At 42.2% G+C, this 17,292-nt stretch overlaps 2 non-coding genes across 2 annotated transcripts; one reads left to right on the top strand and one right to left on the bottom strand.

The window, feature by feature from the left end:
• Positions 1 to 703: 703 nt before the first annotated feature.
• trnap-ugg (transfer RNA proline (anticodon UGG)) lies at positions 704 to 775 on the top strand. Its single transcript has one exon. It is a non-coding gene; the product is annotated as a tRNA-Pro (tRNA).
• A 4,486-nt stretch (positions 776 to 5,261) lies between these two features.
• trnag-gcc (transfer RNA glycine (anticodon GCC)) lies at positions 5,262 to 5,332 on the bottom strand. Its single transcript has one exon. It is a non-coding gene; the product is annotated as a tRNA-Gly (tRNA).
• Between the last annotated feature and the right edge of the window lie 11,960 nt (positions 5,333 to 17,292).

Below are 17,292 nucleotides of genomic sequence, written 5' to 3'. Positions count from 1 at the left end.
AGGATCCTGGAATGGTAGACAAAATTCTGGGATTAAACCCCTAACCCAACAGCGGCCTGTGATGTCATGGAAGCGTGCGTTCCAAAATGGAAGGCAACATTCCAGGACAAAAGTCAGCATAACAGAATGAAAAGCAGATTTGCGGAATGAAAGACACCATTCCAGAATGAAAAGCAGTCCATAATGAAAGACAAAATTTTGGAATGAAATGCAGAAATCCAGAATAAACAGTAGCATTCCAGTATAGACATCAGTATTCCGGAATGATAGGCAGAATTCCCGAATAACATCATAACATCATTTAATCAATAGGGCTCGACCGATTAGCTCGATCCCCATACGGCCAATCTGTGTTTTCATTGTTGAAGCGTGGACATGCCTGTTTCACTTACTGTGTGCTGGTTGGTACATTGGACTCAAGGATTGGTTTTTGAAGACACTCCTCCAAGTGGTGTCTTCAGTTCTGCTACTATTCTGGTTGGGAATCTGAGTTTTATGTGTTCAGGATCTCTGTGGGTGGATCTTGCAGGAAATCAGACTTTTAATCTGAGGGCCCAGGGTTCAAGTCCCTCTTCAGGAGCAACACTATATATTCCTAACCAGAAATCTTTGTACATATCTTAACCAATGTCAAACTAAGAAAAACATGTGCTTTGTGTTGTTCTTCCACCAACTGAAACATGAAAAGCAAGAAGTCACATGTGGCTTGTTGGTCTAGTGGTATGATTCTTGCTTTGGGTGCGAGAGGTCCCGGGTTCAAATCCCGGACGAGCCCTTATCTTTGAAATTCAGTAGATTAGATAGTCTGTCTCATGTTTACATTTACATCAACCCAAATAGGTTCATATTCCAATTTAGACCCTGTAAACAGCAGTCTGCTCAAACTCCTAGAAGCAATCATTCTAGAACTAATATTGTTTCTTCAAGAGAAGAAGTCTTTGCACTGAGGACTAACGTCGGAAGTAAAGGCTGCACGTAGACATTTTAAGCCAATGATCCCCTCGGCAATAATAAGGAATGTCAACTCACTACTGAATAAGATGGATGAGCTGTTTGCGCTGAACAATCAACAGAGTTACCGTGAGTGCAGCTTATACATCTTCACAGAGACGTGGCTCACTGATATGAGACTGGATGCTAACGTGGATCTACCAGGCTTTACTGCTGTGAGAGCCGACAGAGACACGAACGCTTGTGGGAAGAGCAGAGGTTCATCATATATGTGAATGAACGCCCAGGACATGTCTCAGTGAAAAAGGTACTGTGTTGTCAGGACTTGGAACTGTTAGCCTGCGGCCATATTACTTGCCGAGGGAGCTAAGTCACGTGATCGTGCTCTGTGTTTACGCCCCACCGAGCGCGGACGCATCAGCTGCCTATGAGAAGATACACACAGTAACAGCAAGACTGCAGACAAAGCACCCCGTTTATGGTTCTGGTTCACCTGCAGCCACAGTACACCCCCCTGGTCAAAAGGATGTTTAAAACCACACGTTCAATCAGGAAGTGGTCAGCTGAGGCAGAGGATGGTCTGAGGGACTGCTTTGACACCACTGACTGGGATGTAATGCTAAAAACACATGTTGAGGACATAGGGGAGCAGACTCACTGCACTCAAAAAACTGATTCAAGCCCCTCTTAGAGGTGAAACATTATTATTTTGTTTGTTTATGAAAATGTTATTCATTCCAACAAAACCCAAATATGTTTAGCAGATGTAACATAAATATATATTTGCTTTAACTCCCGTGGCCCTCTCAAACCGAATGAGTTCAACTAGCAGAGCAAGAGCATGCGCAGGAGATCAGCCTCTGTCCTACCCGCCATCTGCCTCTGCTTGAAACTACTGTTGGTAAGTTTTCTGTCTTCTATTCAATAAGTTTATTATCTTTATGTGAAACAATATGCATGCCTTAAGATAAATGGACCTTGAGCTTAAGAAGAAATGTCAGTCATTGTTCATGTTGGGGTAGACAGGCTACAAACAGTTAAGATTAGTTAGCATTCGTTGTAGCTAACGTCTATGGTCACGTCATATAGCTGTCAGAGGTAAGTGGTGAACACGGTTAGTACTTGGAGGTTTCTACACAGGCACGTTGAATTCATCCTTAACACACTGAGAGCACAGCTCGCCGCCAGCTAACGCAATCCAAAAGTGCTTTGCTTTACTTTTGTAGTGTAGCTGACAGGCTAACGTTAGCCCAGAGCTAACACTCTGTGTTAGCCTAAGCACCACTTGTATGCAGGGGTACAGCCCCCCCCCCCACATTTAGTGAGTAGGAAACTCCACCTAATGCTGTCTCGATTGCTCGTGAAAAACTCCGTTCCACTAAGTTCGTAAGAGAATAACCTCACCGCTGAAATCCATCCTCCATGTTTTCCTGGTTACCACAGCGCTGCAATACCGTTACTATAGTAACGGACCTAACAAAGCCAGTGGTTTCTTCGAGCGAGCGTAAAACACCGTAAAGAGAACCGTCAGTGCTGGTCGACGCTGGAGGAGGTAACGTCAGTGTCATCCCACAAAGTCCAGCTCATGCTGAAGCCTTATTGCTTTGTCACATGGCCCCAGGTGACGTTAGGTTGATGTTAAATCAACTTAGAAAAGTTGGGAGGAAGCTGCTGTTTACTTTCAGTTAGACGGTTTTATTTGTCTGATGACATGTTGTTGCCTTTTCTGCTCCCTCCCCACACACAATGGACATGAGGAGATTCCCAACAAAGACACGGAGAGTTAGAGTTGTTTTCAGCTTTAACCCATATTGTAATAAGGCCAGGTTAGCCCCTGTTAGCCTGCTAGCTTCAGCCTCGCTGTGCCAGTGCACATAGCCACCTGCTCCTATTCTTATCAGCAAGAATAAAACACATGTGATGGACCGTCAGGACACAGTGGAGCATTATATGAACAGGGAAACGCTGATGTAGCAGATGAGGCAGTGCATCATTATAAACACATCCACAAGGTTTGTTGTGAATTCAGCAGTTTTATAAGCAAATAAAAATAAAGACATGCATCTTTTTGTAAGTTAGTATTTTTAGTCTTTCAGTATTATCTGCATTAAGCAGTTTGGTTCATTTTTCTATGGGATTTGCCAGTTTTTTGTCTCTGTAAATGAGAGAAGGCCTCAGATATGGAGGCTGTTAGTGTAGTAGCACCAGTATGTTTGACAAAACTGTTGTTTCACTTGGAATTAGTTTGTCACCGAGTTTTTGTTGAATCTGTCTCTGAAATAGTCATTAAGTGTTTACTTCTGTAGGTAAAATAGTTTAACAACCTGTTAAAATCCACAGGAAATCTCAACTACTTCATATTATTATATTTCATAATATACTGATGTACTTTTTTTCACCACCCACCCACAGAAGGTGTCCCCCCCACATTTTTAATGCTTCCTACGCCACTGACTAAATCACATTTTTACTTGTCAACAGTAATTAATTAATTGGTAATTAATTAATGAATGTAAAATGAAAACTCACATTTCTTTATAGCTATTCAATTCTGTGTGAGAGTAACTACAACTAACAATACTGTTTTGTACTACTACTGTTTTCAAGGTGAATGATGACTTCTTGCAGATCACCACAAAGCCGCTGCATTGAACTTCATGGCCCAGCTGAGTTGACATTCCTTATTATTGCCGAGGGGATCACTGGCTTAAAATGTCTACATGCAGCCTCTACTTTCACTCCTGCCTTACAGCCCCTGTACTTCTTCCTCAGCTCTCCCTGGACATTGGTCCTCAGTGCAGTGCAGTTCTAGAATGATTGCTTCTGAGAGTTTGAGCAGACAGCTGTTTACAGGGACTAAGTTGGAATATGAACTTATGTAAATGTAAATGTAAACATGAAGCAGCCATCCTATCTACTGAAGTTCAAAGATGAGGGCTCGTCCGGGATTTGAACCTGGGACCTCTCGCACCCAAAGCAAGAATCATACCCCTAGACCAACGAGCCATGTGTGATATCTCTTTTTTCATGTTTCAGTCAGTGGAAGAACAACACAAAGCACATGTTCTTCTTAGTTTGACATTGGTAAAGTTATGAACAAAGATTTCTGGTTAGGAATATAAAGCCGCTGCATTGAAGTTCATGGCCCAGCTGAACCACTTCTCAAAGAAGCTTCTGTAAGTTTCCCAGAACAAAGGAGGAACTTCAATATTAATGAAAGATTCACATGTTTATGTGATGCTCAGGATCAACATGAGTGTTGTGTGTTTGTGTTTTTTAACCCTATAGGAGGGCAGCTTACACGTTCTGAAGACAGGAGCCCAGCGATGTGGGGGTTTCATCCAACTTAATTTGGTATATTGAAATGCAAAGGTTTATGTCCTGGAGGAATGTTATGCACCTTACTGTTTCTATTTCTGCTGCATTTATTGGATGGAAAAACTCAATTTAATTGAGTTCATCCAATGAGTATAGGTTAAACAAATGAGTGTTATTTAATCACAATAAATATACAGCAACAGTGATTAATGTGATTAAAATTTTAATCATGTGACGGCACTAGTTCAAACGTTTGAGTTCAAAGAACAGATGACCTACCAGTGGATGTCATGGTCATGGTTTTCTGCAGAAAGTCTCGTTTGTTTTCTAACATGGCAACCTTCTCCTTTAGAGTTTTCTGTCAACAGGCTCTTGTTCGGACTTTTGCAACCCTCACCTCTCATTAAAGCTGGTTTCCAATGATGTGTGTCTGGGTGCGTACACACTGCCCATAGTTACTGACGGAGCCACTGCGTCACACCCCAGCTGATACATGACCGCACCAGGTGACTGCTGCTATGACCTATGTTGGTTGTCAGCGTTCCTTCCATTCCATTACAGCAGCATGAAAACAAGGTCCTGAGCAGCAACAATAGATAAAGTAGAAATAAAGACTATGTACAGAGCAACCATAAGACATGCAGATATACAGATGAGAAATGCACAGAGATGTATTATGTCCTGTTATGATATCATGAAAATCTCTGAGTATTACACTGTAGGTGAGGATGTTATTGTCAACTATGCCTGTTGACATCAGACAAAAACTGAAAGAAAACTAGAAAGTGGTAAGTGCTCTTGTTTCAAATGTGATGTGCACTGTACCACTGAAGCTCGTCTGTGAAGTGTAGTGCCTCTGTGTGTATGTCACAGTGATGTTAACAGAAGTCAGATAGGTCTGTTAACACATATAAAAACAACATGCTGAACAACAGCATAGCTGTGAAGGTGAATATATGTCCCCTCACATGTTCCTCAGTTAAAAGGGTCATTGCATTGGCCGGGAATCGAACCCGGGCCTCCCGCGTGGCAGGCGAGAATTCTACCACTGAACCACCAATGCTGAGAAAAGCTGACATCTAGTGGTGCCATCACAGGTTGCAGCCTCCTCATTCCAAAATCAATCCCTCCTCCACATAAAGTCAAAATTTATAAATTCGCCTCATTACATGAGCGGTTGTGTGTAATGACGCGGCTCACCAGCAGAGGGCGTGTGACGGAGCAACAAGCAGGAAACTACAGGGGAGAAGAGACACAAGCATCCACAGATCAGAACAGACACTCAGCTCTTCTCTCTGAGACCATGATGATACCGTCACATATCATCACTGCACATGTTTTTGGCTGCACGTCTGGAAATGAGAGGAGACAGAACATTATCATACATGTTGCATAAGTAAAGTCACATGACATGCACCACTGTAAATAAAGGAAACCACATATTCTCAGACTCTTAGAACACAGAGCTGAAGGATGGATGTAAGACAGCAGTTTGTTGCTCTCTGACTTTTCTGCCAACAACAGTGAACATGGTCTGGACCAGGGTCCCTTTAGCCACCAGGCTCTCGATGGCCTCCACATCGTATCCTCCGGCAGCCAGAGCCTTCTGGAGGGCGGCTGCAGACACGCCGCTCCGCTCCTTGGAAGCGGCCACAGCTTTCACGATGAGCTCGCTGACACTGGGGCCGGACTTGTTCGGCTTGGAGACCTTCTTCTTCTGCGCTTCGGCCAGAGCGGCGGCTGGAGCTGGAGCTTCTTCTGCCATGTTCAGTTCGTAGCTGCAACACAAGCACAGTCAGAGTGTATGTGTGAATAACAGAAGCTCTTCACTGTAATAAATTTCAAGTCTGTTCAACTTAGAAATGAAAGTTCAAAAGTTCAAAATGTGAGTAAATACAACTTTCAGATAAGCTTGGTTTCAACTCAAAAGTGTAAATTGAACATTCTGGTAAACTAATATTTGTTCATTTTCAAAACTTGATGCTGTGAGTTACAACAACTTACTTGGTGTATTTCTCCTGTAATTGAACTTACTTTAATGTGTCAAACTAATGAAGATCTCCACACTATTTCAACTCATAATTTTCACTTATAGATAATAAAAAATGTTACTATAAATTATGTGGACTCATATTTTTCAGTAGTTTCTACTTAGAACAATGATTTTACAACTCATATGTTCAAATGATTTATTCAAACAAAAAATCTGTTTTTTAATAACATTCACTCCAACAAGGAAGGAGGTACAATATAAAAACTGCCAGGCATATATATTCTTACATATATGCCCATTCCTGCAGTGAGAAGAGCAGCAACATCGGGTAAAACAAACGACTAGACAAAACAAAGCCTTTCTTTAACAACAAATGATGCAAAGTGGGATTAGTACAACAAAACTTCTATGCACATTCCCTGATTCCCTGTTTCAAACAACAGTATCAGTTACCATCTGTTATAACATTTTCACCACCCCAACCAGTTAACTAGCAGGTTAGAGAACGTACAGAGCAGTCTATACAGGATACATCAGTATCAGTATCAGTATCTGAAAGTTGTTCCTGAGTCCATGTATCCTAGCTGAACACTGGTCAGCTTTGACCTTCAGGCTGACCCTCTGCAGGAATTCAAACGTGTACTTCATGGCACAAGGGTACTCCAGATGGAGGCAGTAGATGAGACCCATCAGCATTGCAAAGCCAGACGGTACATCTCTGATGTCAGGGTCGTCTCCTCTAGCACCACAGCTACATTGAAGATTTCAACAGGGAAAGCATCATGCAGGATGCCTTCATACCCACTCAGAAGTCCAACAGTCATTCCCTTCATGAGGAACATCCAGGGTTTCTCCATGAACCTTAAACAAATAGGAAAAAATAATATTCGTTCTCACTTTATTTGAGTAAAGAACAAAATATAGTCAAAATACAAACAAATGCCTTCTAATTGCCCAACATGGTTATTCTTAATTTTCCACTTTTATTCTTTTATTTTTAATTCTATTTTAATTAAAAGATAAAATAATTCTTATCATTGTTTTTAATTGTATTTTTAATTCTAGGTTATTTGTTACTTATCTGTTTCCAGTTTTTATGCTTCTCTAGTAGCACACTGCATTGTCTTATTCGTTCTGCTGCTGTAACACTCCAGTCCGGTAGGCGGCGGTAATGTGCCTTACAAGGTGGCTCCCACCGCCAATAAACTGAAGAAGAAGAAAAGAAGGAAGGAGGGGGAAGAGAAGAAGACGAGCACAGCGACAGCACATGTGAAGAAGGAGTTTGTTGTTCGCTAGCTGAACAGAAGTGTAACTACTGTGAGTGTTTCATCATCTGAAGCTGCTGCGGAGTCTCTGAGAGCTTTTATCAGCGATCAACTGCTGCTGCTGCTGAAATATTGGGAGTGTTTGAACAAACTATCGTCCAGTACGAGGGAGAGCTGGACCGTCAGCGCAAACTGCTGGATCTGCTCCTGAAGCCTGAGATCAAGCTACACAGAACAGGTATGTAAACATGACAATGTCACGGAACAACAACGGCTCTGTGTGAAAAGAGTGACATTCAGCACATAGTGTTTCTGACAGGAGGACACTGACTTCATGACTTGGAGCTGAGCTGGTGAAGACGCTCGCTCATTACCACTGTGTACGTCATCAGTCGTTGAGCTGAGCATCATCGATGTAGCCCGAGTTGATAAACGTTTTCATTTATTGCGGTTCATCCGTTCAAACGTGACCTGAACAACAACAATATGAGTTTTTGTTCACAACCAAAAGTTTAGCGGCCTCAACAGAGGTTTTTGGTGTCCGCGCATCTGCCTGATCAAAATACTGCAGCACTAAACAATCCATACAGACAACAGCTGCTTAGAATGCGCGGACATCATTATATGTTGTTGTCATCATCGTCATGGTTTGTGTAGTTCACTGCTGAGTTGTGGTTTAACCTGCATGTTTAAAAAGTAAACAGTGCAGCACTGATATGATCATTACATGTTGGCTGGTAGCTGAATTCCACCAGTGCCGTGGTGCACACCTCCACAGACCACAGCCAGGTTCAGATGTGACAGCTTAACACCCTCCTGTCTGCCAATGACAGACACAGACAGCAGTATTATTTAAACAAAGTCCATGGTTTGGTTCCTGGGGGTCAGGAATCAAGACTCGCTCAATTACAGCACATATAAACTACCTGATCACAGCTAGCAGGTGCTAATTGTCTAATGATGATGTTGAACATGCTGTCACATGCTGGCCACAGCCTGTGAGGTAGCCCAAACGCAGACGGGCAGTACACGTCTAAAGTTACTGCAATTCAATTGGCTAATGAGACTTTATTTTACTCCAGAAAAACTTAACAAATTTAATATACAGATCCCAGATCTCTGTAATAGATGTAGAGAAGATAAGGGCACTTTGTTCCATTGTCTATGGTAAAAAAAAACATGTGTGTGTGTGTGTGCATGGGGCAGCTATTTATTGTGTTTAATAAAAAGAACAAAGACCTGTTCTATAGGAAAGGTGACCTTAAATGACTTCTGCTATGATCTGCTGCTGTATAGAAAACAGCTGCTCCCTATATAATGGCAGGGAAACACTGGTAAGTGTGGAATATAATGTAACAACAGTAGTTAGTAGTGTGTGAATGTCCCACACAGGGAAGCCTAATATTTTGTTACTGCACCCTAAGCTAGACTTGCTGAATGTCTGTTGACATGATATTACTGAAAAGCTGATGGTATTAAATGTGTATGTAATGTGTGTGTGTGTAAAATGCTCTGGACAGAAGAGCTTTCTTTCTATGTTAGAATTCTCTATATATAGAAAATACATCTCTCTGTGTGCTGTGAACCTTCTGACCCTCTGACCTGCAGATCTCCCTCAACAACACAGTTGTCAAGTGGAGGATGTTCTGGCTGACCAGCAGCTCTGTAACCAGAAGAAGAACTCCATTCTGGACCAGGAGGAACCAGAACCTCCACAGGTTAAAGAGGAACAGCAGGAAGTCTGCACCAGTCATGAAGGAGAGCAGCATGTACTGAAAGAGGAGACTGATCCCTCTATAGTAACTGCAGCTTATGATGGACCAGAACCAAACCATGACATGGTTCTCTCTCACAACACTCCTCAAGGTAAAACGTCTCTAAAATGTCAAACTTGTGGAAAATATTGTCCATAACCAGATTAAAAGTGTTTTTTTTTCTTTGTCAGAACCTGAATGTTTATAATTATTTGTGTTTATTAGAACTTTAATGTTGGTTCAGGTCAGTTGGTTGTTCCAGGTTTTAGATCTTTCCATCAACACATTAGTCAGGGCTCTTGTATGTGTATGTGGGTATGGACTGGCCATCTGGCATACCGGGTAATGCCCAGTGGACTGGAACACATTTTTGGGTTGGGGATGGCATAATGTAATCAAAAGTTAGGGCTGAAACAAACCAGTATTTTGGTACTCGGATACTTGCCGATTATTTTAGCAATTATTCAAGTACTCGGATCACGCGTAAATGTCATAGTTTTCTCATGGAAACGGCTGCAGCGGCATTGCTTCAGTCTAGGGCTGGGCGATAAAAATGATAACGATAATTATCTGATAATTATATAACTATAACTTTTTTCAATAACAACATGACAAAAGTTCGATAACGCTCAATAACTGTGTACAAGTTGTGTGACGCTGCACATGTGCATTGCATGCTTGGCTCTCAAGTGCTACATGTGGAGCTGCACCATCACTTGTAGGAGTGGTGAGAGAAACATTAACGGCATATATTTTGGCTATTTTGTTTTTGTTTGTTGAAATTATACCTAAAACACTTAGAACTTGCACATGCAGCCACGTTACTTGTGTTTTATAATATTGCCCCTTCGGAGTCGACAAACGCTTACAGTTCAACTTTTTTTTTTCTCCGAAAAGAGGACACTTTATGCTTTCTCTTAGTATACTCCGCCATGTCTCTGTCCTGTTTACAGGCTGTGTCTATGGGAAAGTCAGTGTCCAATCGGACGATCGAACAAGATCAACATTATTTTGACAAATAAAGAGAAGCTTAACACCACAATTAACAGAATCAGAATCAGAATCAGAAATACTTTATTGATCCCCGGGGGGAAATTGTTTATTATTGTTTAACCATCTGGTTTCTACAAACTGTTCTCCTCTAAATGTGAAATAAATATAGATTTTACATATCGTGTTAATTATCGATAGTGACTGATATGGAAATAAATGATCATGATAAATTTTTTGCCATATCACTCAGTCCGTCACTCCTCCATACCCGGCGCCAAAACCGTGTGTCTATGTGTCCGACCTGCAAACTGCTCACTCGCTTTTGAACCCAGGACCTCTTGCACTCAAAACACTGATCATCCCGCTGCACCACAAGAGAATCATTCGCAATGACATTGGGCAGTCGTCGAATGCTAAATTAGTTGTCAATGAATTTTGCCTTCGAATATTACTTGAGTACTCGAGTAATCATTACAGCCCTAAAAAAATACATCATAGATATTTTCTATCAACCACAATGGTATTTGAGATGTTAGTATTAGTATTAAATAACAATGTTGGTGATACAGCAGTATACCAAAGGGGTACTGGGAAACTCACTCTAAGCTTGAACTGGAAAACTTGAGAGCTCTGCTTTGTGTCCATTTGTTCCTCCAGTTCTCCCTCAACAACATGACTGTAAGGAGGAAGAGATCCTGTCTGATCAGCAGCTCTGTAACCAGGAAAAAAAATCCAGTCTGGACCATTTTGAACCGATTGTCATCCAATACAAAGAAGAGATCAACCATCAGGACCCACTGCTGACACCTGAGATAAAGTTACACAGAGCAGGTATGTGAAACTGCAAACAAGCAGTGATTCCAGTGACTCATGCAGGATCCTACTCAGTTCTGTGCAACGTTTATATTAAGCTCAATGATGAAAACTGTGAAACATGTTTTCTTGTTTCTTCTAACCCTTTAGATCTCACTCAACACAATTTTAAGGAGAAAGAGCTGATTCTAGCTGACCAGCAGCTCTGTAACCAGAACAGGAACAACAGCCTGGATTGGGAGGAACCAGAACTCCCACAGGTTAGAAAGGAACCGCATGTTCTCTGCAGCAGTCATGAGGAAGAGCAGCATGAACCGAGAGAGGAGACTGAGCCCTCTATATTGACTGTTGCTAATGAAAGGAACTATATTGAACTAGAACCAAGCTGTGACAGGATTGTCTCTCACAACTCTCCTCCAGGAAAAAAATCTGTAAAATGTAAACCTGGTAGAAAAGGTGAGAAGCCATTTTCTTGCAGCACATGTGGAAAATGCTTTTGTCGAAATCATGATTTAACTATTCACATGAGAACCCACACAGGTGAAAAGCCATTTTCTTGCAAAACATGTGGCAGGTGTTTTAGTCGATATAGCCATTTAACTACTCACATGAGAACCCACACAGGTGAGAAACCACATTCTTGCAAAACGTGTGGGAAATGTTTTACTCAAAATGGTACATGAGAACCCACAAAGGTGAGAAACCATTTTCTTGCAAAACATGTGACAAATGTTTCAGTCATAAAAGTAACTTAACTGTCCATATGAGAACTCACAGATAAGAAGCCATTTTCTTGCAAATTATGGTGGAAATGTTTTAGACAAAATAGTGTTTTAACTGTCCACAAGAGAACCCACACTAATAAGTCAAGTGTTTGCCAAACAGGTGTGACCAACTGAACCATTTGTTTAATGTTGCTTGGTAGGTTTTATTTCTGTGTACTATTGAATGTGAACTGACAGCTGACACTGAGATCTGTCATGTTGATTTGTGTGTATGTTGATCATCAGTTCTGTTAGTTCTAGTTCTGGTTCTAGTTTTAATTCTAGTTCTTACTGTTAGAAAAGTTAGAACTGATGAAGCTGCTTGAATGGGCAGCGAAACATCTTCAAGAAAACTCTACAAGTCCAGACGCCTTGCTTCAATCTTCTCTATGTATGATGACCTGGATGACTGAGAATCTTCATCAACAAAACAGCACAAAAAACCCAGTCAACTAAAAGCTTGTCTGAATAAAAGTTTTTTCAGCTGGCGTTTAAAAGAATGAACAGACTCAGCCACAGGGATAGGGAGGGGCAGAGCGTTCCATAGTCTGGGTGCCATGCCTGAAAGGATCGGTCTCCCTGAGTTTTAAGGTGGGTTTTTGGAACCTCATGTAGGTGCTGGCAGGAGGATCGAAGAGTGCGTCTAGGGGAGTAACACACCAGCATGTCTGTGATGTACTGGGTGGCTTGCCTATTTAAAGCTCTGAAAGCTTGGGTTAAAATTTTAAAATCAATTCTGAATTTAATGGGGAGCCAGTGTAAGGAAGATAAATTCGCGGTAATGTGTGACCATCTGTTTGATCCTGTTAAAAGCCTTGCAGCAGCATTCCGAACCAATTTCAGGCGTTTGAGTCCAGAATTGTAAAAAAACAAGTAAAAAGTGAATTGAAGTAATCTAAACGAAACCAGACAAAAGCATGGATAATCAGCTCTAGATCTGCATTTGACAACATCGGCCATAATTTTACCTGTTTATGGTTTAATAATATGAACAATGAGCATTCAAACGTGTTTTTGTGCGGGAGCTTCTTTGATGAAGATCAGAGTGAGTCTTAAATGTTCATATGATTTATCAGATTTGTCAGAACAAATATAAAACAAATACAAGTGAATACACACACACACTGCATACAGGACTATAACATACTATTCAGCCCATTCACCCATGTGAAAATATATACAACATATACAGGTCAAATATTATACAATAAAATTAAACAGCACTGCATAAAGACAGCCTTATCTAGACATGGAGGACAGTGTCAGTCAGTGTTGATCCTAACTGGACAGGCTGGTTTCACACAAGTGTGACTGACTTGGAGTTACATTGTTACAAAGATTTCTTCTCTTCATTGTTCTCCTCTTTTTTTTCATTCATTAGAGTGCTAACCATTACACCATGGAACCTCCTCTTTACGTAAACCTGCCTGGAAGAGAACCAGAGACATGTCTTGTCCAGATGGTCTGTCTTTCCAGAAACGGAGTCTGTCATTGGTTAAAATGAGTGAGCTGATGTCCAGGTGTAGAACAAAGGAGCTCCTGCTAGCAGTGGTACAGTTTGTACCTACCAGCTTCAAATGAGACAGAAGTGTCCTCTGAGGACTCACACAGCACTACAGTAGATCCTTATTATAGTCATCCATCTTGTCACATGACCTCACAACACACTGAACTGTTAGTGGGATTTGAACCCACACTATCAACAACAAATTTGGAACACCTTTTCCACTCTCATTGATCCTCACCAATTATTAACTTCTTATTGATTCTTGTTGTCCATTGATCCATTGATCAATCAGTGACATCATCAATACAGCAAAGCTGAACTTCATGTGGTTCATTAATGCCAGCCTCTTATTGGTTGTTGCTGGTCATTAGATGATAAATGACAGACCTATAAAAGGCTGAACCTTTCTTGCTGAACCTTCTCTTCCCTCCAGCCAACCCTTCATTCAGGTACTTTTACTGCCATAAGCTGTTGGCAAAGATAGGACCACTGTCCTCTATGGACTAGACTGATACCATCAAGGCCACAGCAACAGTAACTGTAATGTGAGGAACTGGGCCTGCTCATCTGACAAAGATTGCTGAAGGTGAACCTGTTTTATATTTGGAACGATCTTTATATGTCTTTAATGTAGTGCTGACTCTGTGGATGAAGCTGCCTACGGCTCCAACACAAAGATGTGCAGGCAGCGTTGGTGAGGTGGTCACCGCAGATACACAGCAGATACATGAGACTGCAAGCAGGTAGGAGACATGTTCTACATGTTCTTTTACATGAAAGAGTGGACTGCTGATCGACACACACTTGGCCCGCTGTGAGTGCCACCACGACAAAGATATATTTGGCTGTCTGAAGCCACTCATCCAAGTGCTGCAACCTGAAGCTGAGGCTGGACACCATTGGCTGCTTGGGCGAGGAACAGGATGTCAGCCAGCTGGAAAAACAAGCACTGGCTGAAGGACTAAACTTCCAAAAGTGCCAAATTGCTGGAGCAGATTCCATTGGTGGAACTTATCATGAGGTGGAGTCCTCAACACACAGTAGAAGAGAGATCCCACTAGCAACTAAGAAACAGATTGTCAGCTACCTACAGAAACTGGAGAGGGATCAAATAATCAGCTGTCAGCTCTGCTTCCAGCTTTATCCAGGCCTGTATGGACTCCAAGATACACCAAGAAGGAGTCTCCAGAGCCATCATCAGCAGCACAAACTCAGTCACACAGAATGTGGTTAAGCACTTAGCTGACATCCTGACACCACACTGCACTCAGTGTTCGACTAGAACAGCCTTAATGCACCATTCTGATATGGATTGCTTCTGCCTGATATAGACCCTGGTGGGGAAAAGCTTATCCATTCCTGATAAAGCTCCCGATGAGACAACACCTCGGCTGCCCCGCAGACGGCGCAGCCCCTGCTGAATGCCTCTTTGTTTATTTGATGTAGCACTATTCCAGGGTGTATCTTTCTGTGCCTTAATCTAACGTCCATTGTGAGCACATTCCCAGGGGCCATGCCGCTCCTGAGTGTGGCCCAGATCCTGTCCCCCCGGAGGCCAGGGAAAACCCTCCTCTACACCTGGTCAGCCGCTGGTGGTCTCCTCTTGTTCCGGACGAAGATGTGATACAACCCTTTTGTGGGGATGTCTTGTAGGTTTTTCTGGTCCTGTCGGGTATAAAACTCACAACAGAGTGGATTAGTTGTTCCTGGCTGCCTTCCCTCCCTCAGCAACCGTAACCAGCACTGAGGGACAGAGGCAGCCAGTTTATCACATACATCAACAATGTTGCCTTTTCTGAAAACTATTCTCCCCCTCCTTAGGATGGCCAGGATCCCCGCAGCTTCTATGCCACCGGCCGGGTCGACAATGTCCCCGAACCGGACTAAGTATCATGACGTCATGGGCGACCTAATTCATGTTAGACCTCCACAGGAAGCTGCTGATGGCTTTGTTAATGTTGCTCTCCTGCTGTGGGGACAGAGGACAGACAGCCAGGACATGATTCATGGTAGACATCATTAGTGAATTGATTACCGTTATTTTTCCCTTTATCCCCAGCTGTCTCTGCTTCCACAGGTTAATTATGTTCTTGAGTTTTCCTGTTAAAATGTCCCAATGTTTTTGATTTGCTCTCCCTTCATCTTTCCCCACCCACACCCCCAGTATCTTTATTTCCTCTCCCGCATTCTGAAACCCCCATGTGTTGCGTGTGCTTTGTGCTCCCCCACACATCATTATTTGTGTTTTATTAATATTCATTTTTGCACCCGATGCTTTACAAAAAGAATCTATCGTGCCCATCACCTCATTAACACTATCTTTATCTACCACCGTGGCATTTGTGTCGTCTGCGTACTGCACAATCTTGCAGCACGCAGACTCTCCCACTCTAATCCCTCTAATATTTACATTTCGCTTCTGCCAGAGGCTCTGTCACCAGGGTGAAGAGCATGGCAGACAGCGGACAGCCCTGTCTGATCGATCTGCTCAGCGGAAACGCGCCCGTGCACGCGCCGTTTATTTTGACGCAGCTGGTGGCTCCGCTGTACAGTGTTTTGATCCAGTTAATGTACCGCTCTCCAAAGCCCAGCCTCTCTAGGACTCGCCATAGAAAGGTGTGCTCCACACGATCAAAAGCTTTTTCAAAATCTACACTCAATAAAAACCCCCGTTGTGCATGTGTTTGACCAGGCATCTGACGGCCAGGACAGTCAGAAATGTCTCTGCCCGGCACGCCATGTGCCTGTGTCTCACCCACCACCTCCTCAATGACCCTTTTCAGCCTGTTTGCTAAAATGTTCGCCATTATTTTATAATCCGTATTCAAAAGACTTATCGGTCTGTAGTTTTCTAGTTTGTTTTATCCCCTTTCTTTTTATACACTATTGTTATTATTCCTTTTGCAAAAGTCTCCGTTGTTGTTTTTCTTCTTTCTATTTCGTTGAAATAGGATGGGGGCCAGGTTAGGACTGAACGCTTGGTAAAATTCAGCTGTCAGTCCGTCCCATCCTGGGCTTTTCCCCGTATTCAGTGATTTTATGGCTGTTGTGATTTGTTGTATTGTCAGGTCGGAGTCACAGAAGGCCCTGTCTGCTTCGTCCAGCTTTTTCTCCAGGTAATTTATATTTTTTCCCTTTCGTCCTGATCTGTTGCTTCAGTTTGAAATAATTTGCTATAGAAATTCTGCGCCGTTTGTAAAATCCCTCCCAGGTCCGTTATTATTTCCCCCTCACTGTTTACTATCGATTTTATAAAAGGGTTTTCTTGTTTTCGTTTTTCCAACCCCAGAAAGTAACTTGTTGATTTTTCCCCTTCCACTAGATATTTTGCTTTTGCTCTTATTGCCGCTGCTTTGCATTTGTTGACCGTTAAATTGTGCAGTTTTGCCTGCGCTGTTGCGAGTATGATTGTGTTTCGATCCGGATTTTCTTCTATTTTTTTCGTTTCGATTTTTATTATTTCTAATAATTCGTTCTCTTCCTGTTGTTCCTGCCACTTTTTGTTTTTTTTTTATCCTATTTTTTACCCCCTCCCACCATTTCAATAAGTCTTCGGTTTCCGTTATTTCATATTTTATTCGTTTAGAAAAGAATTAATCTTTTTTTGAAATGTTCATTTTCTCAGATTTTATTGTTTAGAACCCACAGACCGCCGTTTCTGGGCCTGCCCGCTCCTCTCATGCGAACCTGAAGCAGGGAATGATCGCTCCACCTGTTAGGCATGTAATCCACGGTGTCCACCTCTGTGACTACTCCAGGAGACGCCAGCACCAAGTCTATTCGGGATTGTCTCAGCTTCCCCCGCACCAGCTGTCTCCTGGAGTAGTCCCGACCTCCCGGGTTTAGCACTCTCCATAAATCTATTAAATTATATTCCGACATTAACTTTAGTAATTCTTGTCTGCTCGTGTCACTCTTTAATTTGTTGTTATTT

Source organism: Parambassis ranga, unplaced genomic scaffold, assembly GCF_900634625.1.
Source record: "Parambassis ranga unplaced genomic scaffold, fParRan2.1 scaffold_27_arrow_ctg1, whole genome shotgun sequence".
NCBI classification, from domain to species: Eukaryota; Metazoa; Chordata; class Actinopteri; family Ambassidae; genus Parambassis; species Parambassis ranga.
Note: the sequence above shows the minus strand (reverse complement) of the source record. Positions and strands in the feature narration are given on the sequence as shown.